Consider the following 9,854-nt stretch of genomic DNA (forward strand, 5'->3'; position numbering starts at 1 on the left):
TGCAGTCCTCATTGTTTTTTTGCTTTTTTTTGTTTTGTTTTATCCTGTCTTGTTTTTAGCAGTCTGGCTGGAGTATCCGGTATCACCCTGCTTACGTTCACTCATTCTTTGTCCATCTGCAGTGTTTTCCTGAGGCTTTCTCTGTTTATACTCTAAAAAGTATTTCCTTCCTTCCTTTACATTTAGCCCTTGAGCTCCCCCGGGGATGTGTTTGATAATCCAGCAAGTAATCATGCACTCCGTCTACACAAGGAAGGATTGAACCCTCTTCACTCGGCTCCCAAAGAATGGGATAGTGGGAGCAGTGTCACTGTCTCCAGCACAGTCGTTCATTGTCCTAGAAAACTGGGCAACTTCCATGAATTTACTTAACAACCCTCTTTAAGTAAGAGCCAAGCTTATTTTAAGAAACTGATACCTTACCCTCCCCAAAGAGGTAAACATGCTGGTGCACAGTTCTCTTGGATTACATTTCACTAACACAGTAAACGTCCTTTAGAAATAAAACCTCTATAAATCTCTAATTAATAGTAGATATCATGGATTTTTTAAATCCATTAAACCATGTTGGCCCTATTTTGCTACCCAATTTTGAAATGACAAAGAGAATGTTGCAGCTGCAACTGGACGATTAGGAAAATTGAAGATCAATGGTCAAACTCTGTTCCTCTGTCAAGCAGATATTCTCTTTTCATCTGCCGAACTTAACCAACAAATATTGTCATGCTTCAGAACGTTAGGTTATTATCATAACCCTGGTTCCCTGAAATAGAAAAATGTAACCATTACTCTATGGGTATTAACCTCCTAAAGACTCAAAACTTGAATAATATATATCAAAGCTGCTCGATCCTGTGACGCAGCCATGGCCCGCCCCCGAGGACATAAATATACTGGGTTCACAGACCTCAGTGTCATTTTCAATCCAATCCTGGATGCAGTGGCCTTGAAGGTTAATGGTTACATTTCTATTTCAGGGAACCAGGGTTATGATAATAACCTAACGTTCCCTATCAAGTACGAAATGTAACCATCACCGCATGGGTAAGTGTACCAAAGCCATTGCAAGGGTAATATTGTTAACCCGAGAGGCTGCCTTGTGTGTTACCATATGGTATTCCAGTAACAAGCTAAAAACTTGAGGGAGAAATTCACCTCTATGCCTGTTTTGTAAGGGTCGACTGAGAAAGCTCCCTTAACACTCTAGTTCCAAAACCAGGGTTTTGAGGATCCAAGACATTAAGTCTGTACAGCCTAGTAAAGGTATGGGGAGTAGCCCACATCACTGCATTGCGAATGTCCTTGACAGATGCACCCTGAAATAAAGCCCACAAAGTTGCCATGCCCCTGGTGGAATGGGCAGTGAGCATTTCTGGAGGGTGCAAGTTGGCCAGCTGATAGGCAGTCCTGTCTGTGTCTGCTCTCCATTTGGACATCCTCTGTTTAGCCAAGGCTAGACCATGGGACAGCCCCATAGCAGACAAAAAATAGTTGGGACTGCTTACATCTTTTCATCCTGTCAACATAGTGCACCAGAGTCTGCACTGGGAAGAGCATATGGAGCTGCCGCTCTCCATTACACTGGAAAGGAGGGGGATGGAAAACCTTCAACTCCACTGCTTCAATGACTGGTTGACATGGAATGCCGAGATCAACTTCGGCAAAAAGGCAGGATTGGTATGGAGTGCAACCCTTTGTCCTGGCCTCTGTAAAGATTAAGCAAGCTTTTGCATCTCACTCATCCGCTTGCAGAGGTGATAGCAAGCAAGAAAGCTGCTTTGAGTGATAAATATTTCAGCGCAACTGAATGCATGGGCTGAAATGGAGACTTCATTAGTGCACTAAGCATCACGTTTAACCTCCATCAAAAAACAATGCCGCCAAGCCCCTTAAAAAAATTGCCCTGCCTGGAAGTCAGCTCCTGGGGACAGCGAGTCAATTTTGACAAGGCAAGCCAAAATGGCTGCCAGATAGAACTTTAGAGGGGGATTTTCCCTTGTCTAAAACAGATCCTGCAAAAATTGCAGTATAACTGCCATGAGACAGGTCCTGGGGTCAAACCCACGAGGCAGACACCATGTCTAAAAAACACCCCACTTTTACCCATACTGGTAAAAGTGCTGAAAAACCCTGCTGTTGAACCAGGCCTGCAGAGGGCGCATGCATAAGGAAAGGTATGGGAAGCTGCTGCCATCAAGCCCAGAAGTGTCTGGAACGTCACTACCATGAGCGCTCTGCTGAGCTGAAAGAGTTCCAAACTGGTGGCTATTCTCTGCAATGTCATCTGACAAAGTGGAGAGCATGGACCTGGAGTACAAGCACTCTCCTAGGTATGAGGCTGTCTGAGAAGACATGAGCTGGCTCATTGCAAGATTGACCGAAAGGCCCAACCATTCAAGGTGGCCAGTAACAAGTTTCATGTGGGCCTCTGGCTGAACCAGTCGTCCAGATAATTGAGCACTCTGATGCCTTTTTGTTTCAAAGGAGCCAGGATAGCTTCCATGCACTTCGAGACGGCATGGGGAGCCAGGGAGAGGCCACCACGGAACTCGTATGCTGTTCTCTGAATAGTGAACTGCAAGTACTTCCTGTGCACTGGTTTTATGGGGTTATGGAAAGACCCATTTTTGAGGTCCATCATGGTGAACCAGTCGCCTGACCTGATTGACTGCAACAGCTGTTGCATTGTCAACATTTTTAACTTCCATCTACTCAGAAACAGGATGATCTGGATCGGTTTGAGGCCACCATCCCACTTGGGCACTAGGAAGTACCTGGAGTAGAACCCTGTCTCCAACCAGAGCGTATCTATCATGTGAATAGCCCGTTCCTGCAGCAGAGCTGCTACCTCCTGAGCAGCATCCTGTGGGTCTGTGACTAATGTTACATTCACACCCTGTAAGGGAGGGGGACGTGCTTGAACTGCAGTGAGTAGCCGGTCTGAATGGCAGTAAGCACCCAGATGTCTGTGGTGCACTGACACCAAAACACCAGATGGCTCTGTAAAGTATTGTGGTCAAGTGGCTATTGCAGGTGGCAAGAAACAGTCAGAAGAAAAGATTAAAATGCCAAAAGTAAGCTTTTATTTAAATCTCAGGTGAAATTTGGCAGTGCAAAGGACTAATAATTGACAAAAACAAATCCACAAGCCTGCACTTATCACAGATATTATACACTGAGTACACAGCTACTCAGGTCGCTCCAGCCTCACTGGAGTCTAAAATCTCGTGCCTCAAATACCCTCCCTTATCACTAGCCCCTCCCCAGGATTAATACTTAATTAAAGAATGGTTTTATAAATGCTACAGTATCTGCATTTAACTGATTCACACTTATTAAAGTGTTGGGGTAATTTCCCTTTGTTTAAACATTATATATCTACTCTCACCAGTGAAGCATACTATAGTTAAAACCCAGCTAAAGGATATATTTTCGCCCCACATTAACTATGGCTGCGCCCAGAGCTACACCAGCTTGCCGGTATGTTCGCATTTATACAAAACATGAAATGCATTTTAAAAATATTAACAAGCACTTTTACTTCTCTTCTTTAACTAAAAGAAAGTCTGAGCTTGCGTGTTGGGGATGGTCGCTGAGAAGCAAGCGAACCAGCTCCTTCGTGGATTCCTGCATGTGGTGAGAGCGCCGCAGCATCTCCTCCATCGGTGGACCAAACTTATGCCCAGGTGTAATAGGGGCATCCAACAGTAGTGCTTTGTCCCTTTCAGACACTCGTGCCTGGGAAAGCCAAAGCTGTATACAAACAGCTACTAGCACAGCCAGGTTCTTTCTTACAGCCTGCCCATTAGGTTTTGACACACAGAGCAGGTTCTTATTAACCAGGCACAGCTCCTCTAGCTGTTGTGGCGAGGGCCTGTGACTGTCGGAAAGGGACCTCAGCAAATATGATTGGTAGGCTACCAGAGTACTATTATAGTTGCCCAGCCATGCGGCGAATGCACTGGCTGAATAGGCACACTTGAGGATCACCTCTGAGACCCGGCACTGCTTGTTGGGGCAGATAGCGTCCTTGGACACGACAGCTAAATTAGGCACCTGGACCAAAGCAATTACTGAAGCCTCCACTGGTGGAAATTGGACCAGGCCCAGCTTTTCCGCATCATGAACCCTATATAGGGTATTCATTGACTGGGAAACAGCAGGAGCTGTAGCAGGATGGTCTCATGATGACCGGATTTCAAAATGAAAATCCAGGTGCACTGGGTGGGACATGGGAGAGGTGGTAGGCCAGGGCACTTGTAAGACAGCTGTACGCTTCTTGATTAGTGGTAGAAGCTCTGTCCACAGGAAGAGCTTAATCGCAGGTGCTGTCTGACTCCATGTCCTCAGACGGGAACGCCAGCTCCTGTTTGCCCACCTCATCAGAGGTGGCAATGAACAGAATGTCCTCCTGTTGCCAATCTGCGCTTGTAGCTCCCTGGGGTCCCAAGGGGACAGGCAGGGCAGGCGGCACCGAACGTTCATGCAGTAATTCTGCGGGCACCATTCCTTGGTGGGAAACAGCTGTCCAGAACTTCTCCAAAGCATTTCCATTCTGATCACTTGAAACGACGACTCTTCAGGGGAGGAGAAGGAGAAGTAGAGGAAGATCAGGAAGACAGTAAAGACGGTTTCCTGCATGGGCTACTCTGCTGGGTGCCAAGACTGGTTTTGTTTCTGGACCAAAGAAGTTAAGCACCGATCGGTAGTGGGTCAGAATCGGGACGGCACCAGCTTGGTTTGGTACTGGTTCGGTAACTTTAGCACCGGATTGGTATGGTACAGTACCGGGTCAGTATTGGATCATTTCAGTACCAGTTTGGTGACTTTAGCACCTTCTCCTCCCCTGGAGAAGAAGCTACCAGACCTATAGTGCCAGAGGACAACACAGATCTGTATGGCTCCACTCTGCCAATTGTGTGCTGCCCCCTAGGAACCTCTGGTGAGTGACATAGCCTAGATTCAAACCTGCACTCCACGCGGAGTGCCTTTACTAGATGCGCAACTCGGGAGCCCCCAGATATATATTTTTTAATCCCACGATATCGCGATATGGAAATTATTATTGATATCAAACGATATCGATATCATATCAAAATATCAATATTGGTGCACATCACTACCTGCTCCAGTCTCTTTTGCGCTAAGAATGTTTTGGTTTGTTTACTTGATTTTTATTTAGGATATAACTGCTGGAAGCGATTTCATGTTTAACTGAAGTTGCTTCATTTTCCCATTTGTCGCGTGTATGTTTTTATGCACTGTACAATGTTGTTTATCTTAAACAATACAAGTATCATTGTTTACCACCCAGAATGTTATTTTAAAGGTCCTTACGTGAACAGAAGTTGCTTTGCAAAATGATATTTCACCTTAAGAGGAAAAAAAATAGCTTTTCACTGGTCCTAAAGATTTTAAAAGATGCAACTGTGTAGAAGTTTTTATTAAGAACAAAAAATGTAAAAAAAAAAAAACAATACACACTACTAAGAACTTTAACAATTGTCATTTAAAGTAGCAGACAACAATAAAAAATAAACAGCAAAAGTTAGGCTTAGCAAGACTTCAAGCTATCCCTTGGCCTCCATCACCCAGACTGACCAGAAATGACAGTATGTATACTTGAACAGGTATACTCCCTTCCCCTGGCTAAAGTTAAACTATCAAATAGGTATAATATATTCAATAAATCATAATACACAAATATTAAGAAACAAACATGCATGTGTATCAAATAAATAACACTTCAAGCAAACACAAGATAAACAATTAATAAAATACTTCCACTTTATTTTTATCTTAAGGTGCTGCCCTGACTTCAGGAAGTCAGCACAGAGGTAAGTATCAAACGACCGCTCACCCAAGATGGTGGTTTTCCACTTCCTCCCACAAAATGGAGGATAGCACTGCCCTATGCAACTCAGGTAAGTAAAACAATTTTAAAGCATGCATACACAGTAACAAAGAAAAATGTTTGAAGGTTTCCACCCCAATAACTAGATCCATGCAACATATTGAAAATATGTACCTTTCCAGTGTGTTAGCCCTCTGCAGCAGGACAGTGAATTATACATAACAGGTAAGTAACAAGTTTTGTTTTTTTTTTTCCTTTTGTGGTGCAGTTATAGATCTGTTTTAAAGTTACAGTATTTAACTAAAGCACAGTTAAAAGAAAAGGCCAAGCAAGTTAATTGCTGTTTTGTTGCAACGAGAAGTACCTTGTGTGTGACAAAGCAGTGAGAATAAACTACTCCAGTGTGTGGCAATGCAGATAGACTGGTCTGTCTAACTCAGTGTTCTTGGCCAGATCTGTTTAATGCATGAAGGGAGAGGGGGAACTGTGGTCCAGGATATTTTTTTTTGTTCTCTACCATCCCTTGTCTTCCTGTGCTATGTGTGTGACTCCCTCGTTCCCCAGCTGCGCAAAAAGTATTTTACCAGACACTCACTTTTCCACGCTCACATCTAACTGCAGAGAACCTTTACTATTAGCAATATGGTCAAACTAACTGAGTCAGTGTGGTCTAGTGGAAAGATACTGCATTCAATTCCCAGCTCAGGCACTGACTCACTGTGATCCGAGGCTGGTCTCTTGAGCCCTTTATGCCTTGGTCCCAACCAGATGTAAAGCTGGGAAGAAGTAGAACTTACAATGGAGACAAGCTTGGCTATACAGGCCAGACAATACATTAAAATAATATTTAACCTTTTTCTGCCAATCTAAATCGAATGCTAACAACATGTGGTTTCGCCTGGTACTTGCTGGAGGAAACTCATTTTTAAACAAGCCTGATTATTTTTACCATATTATTTTTCCATCTGTACATCTTCCAGATTAGTACCTGGATCTCAAAACTGTATTCCCAATTTGGGATTTGTCAAGTACTCTGAATGCTTGTCATTGATCCCAATATGTAAAAGGTAATATTCATGTTAAAAGGAAGATAAAGAATATGTGGACAGGTGCCACCTAGTGTTCATAAGTAGAAATAGTGAAACAGAATTCAATACTGAGCAAAACAGGAATGTGTGTGTGTATATATATATATATAATTTCATACGGTACATGTTCTTTTATTTAATTATTCGTTCAACTCCCGTGGAAATCACCTTTTGGAGAAAATATGCTAATCCTAGGAGACAGTTAATCGAAAACCGTACTGGCATTCGTTTCAAGTCTCTTTTTTTTTTTTATTTTTTTATTTTTTTTTACCATTCTTCAACGCAAAATTGTTCCAGTTCATTTAAAGGACTTTTCTTGTGCACAGCCTTCCTCAATTCATAACAAAGATTCTCAATTGGATTTAGATCAGGATTTTGACTAGGCCGTTCCAGAACCTGGATTTTATTCTTTGTTAGCCATTCTGAAGTAGATTTTGACGTGTGCTTCGGATTGTTGCGTTGGAACGTCTAGTTGAACTTTAAACCAAGTTTTGTAGAGGAGGGTTTCAGATGATTGGCCAATATCGTTTGGTATGCTATCGAATCCATTTTACCGTGTATTGGAACTAAATTTCCTGTGCCATTAGAGGATAAACAGCCCCATAGAAGAATATTACCACCTCCATGCTTGACAGTAGGTGTGGTATTCTCTTCTTTGTACGCCTCACCTGACTTTCTCCAAACGTAACGACTATCAGTGTTACCAAGTAGCTCAACTTTTGTTTCATCACTCAACAAAACCTTTCACCAGAGCTCATATCAATCATTCAAATGCCTTTTTGCAAACTTTAAGTGATTGTCCTTGTGACGTTTTCCTAAGAGTGGCTTTTTTTCTGGTCTGCGACCATTGAGACCTTTACCATGCAATACTCGACCCTAAGCGGATACTTACCTTTGGGTCTAGGGTTGACGTAGGTAAGGTGAACGTGAAATGGAAACCCCAGTCCCACCTGCAGCCAATTCACTTTGACAGTCAATCTCAGATTGTTATTAACCTTCCTCACAATTCTTTCTTCAAGACCGAGGGATCGTTGTAACAGTACCATGAGTCTTGTACTTGTTGGTACTAGAACTCAAATGCTTGGAAATCTTCTTGTATCCTTCTCCAGCTTTATGACAATAATTGTCTACCTAAGGTCTTCAGATAGCTCTTTACTTTTTCCCATATTGACTTATTGATAATGACAGCAATAATCCTATGCTTCACCCTTTTATACTCTCTAAGAATGTTCACCTACAATCCAGCATTTTCCAGACTTTTGTAGAATTAGGTTCTGCATTATCATGTTGAAATTTCTAGCATATTGTAGACAATACTATCATAGCATCAAAGGGTATGAATACTTTTTAAATTTTTAATCAATTGCAGCATACAGTACTGTACACTCTGTACATTGGGTATAGTTTGATTAAAATAAGAATTAATAAAATAACTACAGCGCTATTTTTACAAAAATAGTCCAGTCAAACTGTGCACAAATTGTTGACTTTACTTTTAGGTATTGGCTTGTAGTGTCAAATTAGTTTCACACAGAAATAAAGCATTGTCGATTGTTTCACATGCAAAAACACATGCTTTGAAAGTTCTGCTGACAAGGAGCTGAGCCTCTTTGGAGTATCTTCAATGCCCTCTTGAGCCAAAAACATCTGAAGCGTGTCCAGGGCGACGATGGCTTTATCCAGTTTGATAGGAGGCTCTGGAAGTTCATCGTGAATTTCTTGACCATCTTCTCTCAATTCTTGTGTCAAATCTTTCTTGGTCTTCCACAGCTGCAGCTAGTTGCAGTAGTTCCTGTTCTCAGTAATGTCATAATAGCCCGCACAGTGCTTTTCGGGAAACCAAGTCCTGCTATTTTCTGGAATTTCTCCTCTTTCGTTTAGCTGTAGTGTATCACTGCCATTTTGAGAGTGTTGCTGTACTCTTTTTTGTTTTAACCATTTTTGTTACTTTTTTTAATCAAAAAATTCAAATTTATTTTTTGGCACTTGATGATTATGTATTTATTTATTCTTATATTTATCATCAGGTGTTGATTTTCAATCATGATAATTGTCAACAATTAGCAACAAATGGGTTTCATACAAAATCTGTCAATTTGTCCAAATACTTTTGTCTTAGCATTTCATTTTATGCATGTTATGTAATCGTTTGTTTTATTATAAAGCTGAATTTTCACTTTGTCTTTCAATAGAACAATTAGAAATTACAGAAATAACTTTTTTTTTTTTAACTTCCAAAATACTTTTGTCTGCAAGTGTGTGTGTATATATATATATAGCAACATAATTAACCAAGATTTCTCAAAATGATTATATATAAATATATTTGTATGTTTCTATCAACTTCTAAGTATGTGCATTCCCTCACTTCGTGGCCTTGGAAGACAGACACTTGTGACCACTTTATTCCTTAATAGAAATAAAAAAGCCAGCAAGACATTTTTTTTTTTTTTTTAATCTGATCTGCATCTACTCGCCTCATACCTAATCAGCATGTCTTTATATGTCACACAATAACATACCTCAGCTGGAAGTTAAATTCCATCAGATCATTTTGGAGATGTCATTAGTGTGAGGAGAAACAAGACGGCAGCCATTTTGAATATGGTCATGGGCTCTCAAATTCCCCAAGGGTGTATAGCTTACCTGTATAAAATTAATTTTTTGCTTTCACAAAAGTATCAGTGGTTCTTAAGCACTGTACCAAACTTTGGATGTTCCCAACTTATTTTGTTAGAGAACAAGGTGCCTCACCCCCTCAAATGCAACTGAAAATATAAAACATTTGATTATCAGAACAGATTGCCTGTTGCCAAGGAGCTGTATCCAATGTGTCACATGATTGGGAATTTGTGTGGAACAAAGATGGTAAGTACTGGAGCAAATAAGACTTATTTTTCACTTACATTACC

The sequence above is a fragment of the Polyodon spathula genome, chromosome 5 (assembly GCF_017654505.1).
Source record: "Polyodon spathula isolate WHYD16114869_AA chromosome 5, ASM1765450v1, whole genome shotgun sequence".
Classification (NCBI taxonomy): domain Eukaryota; kingdom Metazoa; phylum Chordata; class Actinopteri; order Acipenseriformes; family Polyodontidae; genus Polyodon; species Polyodon spathula.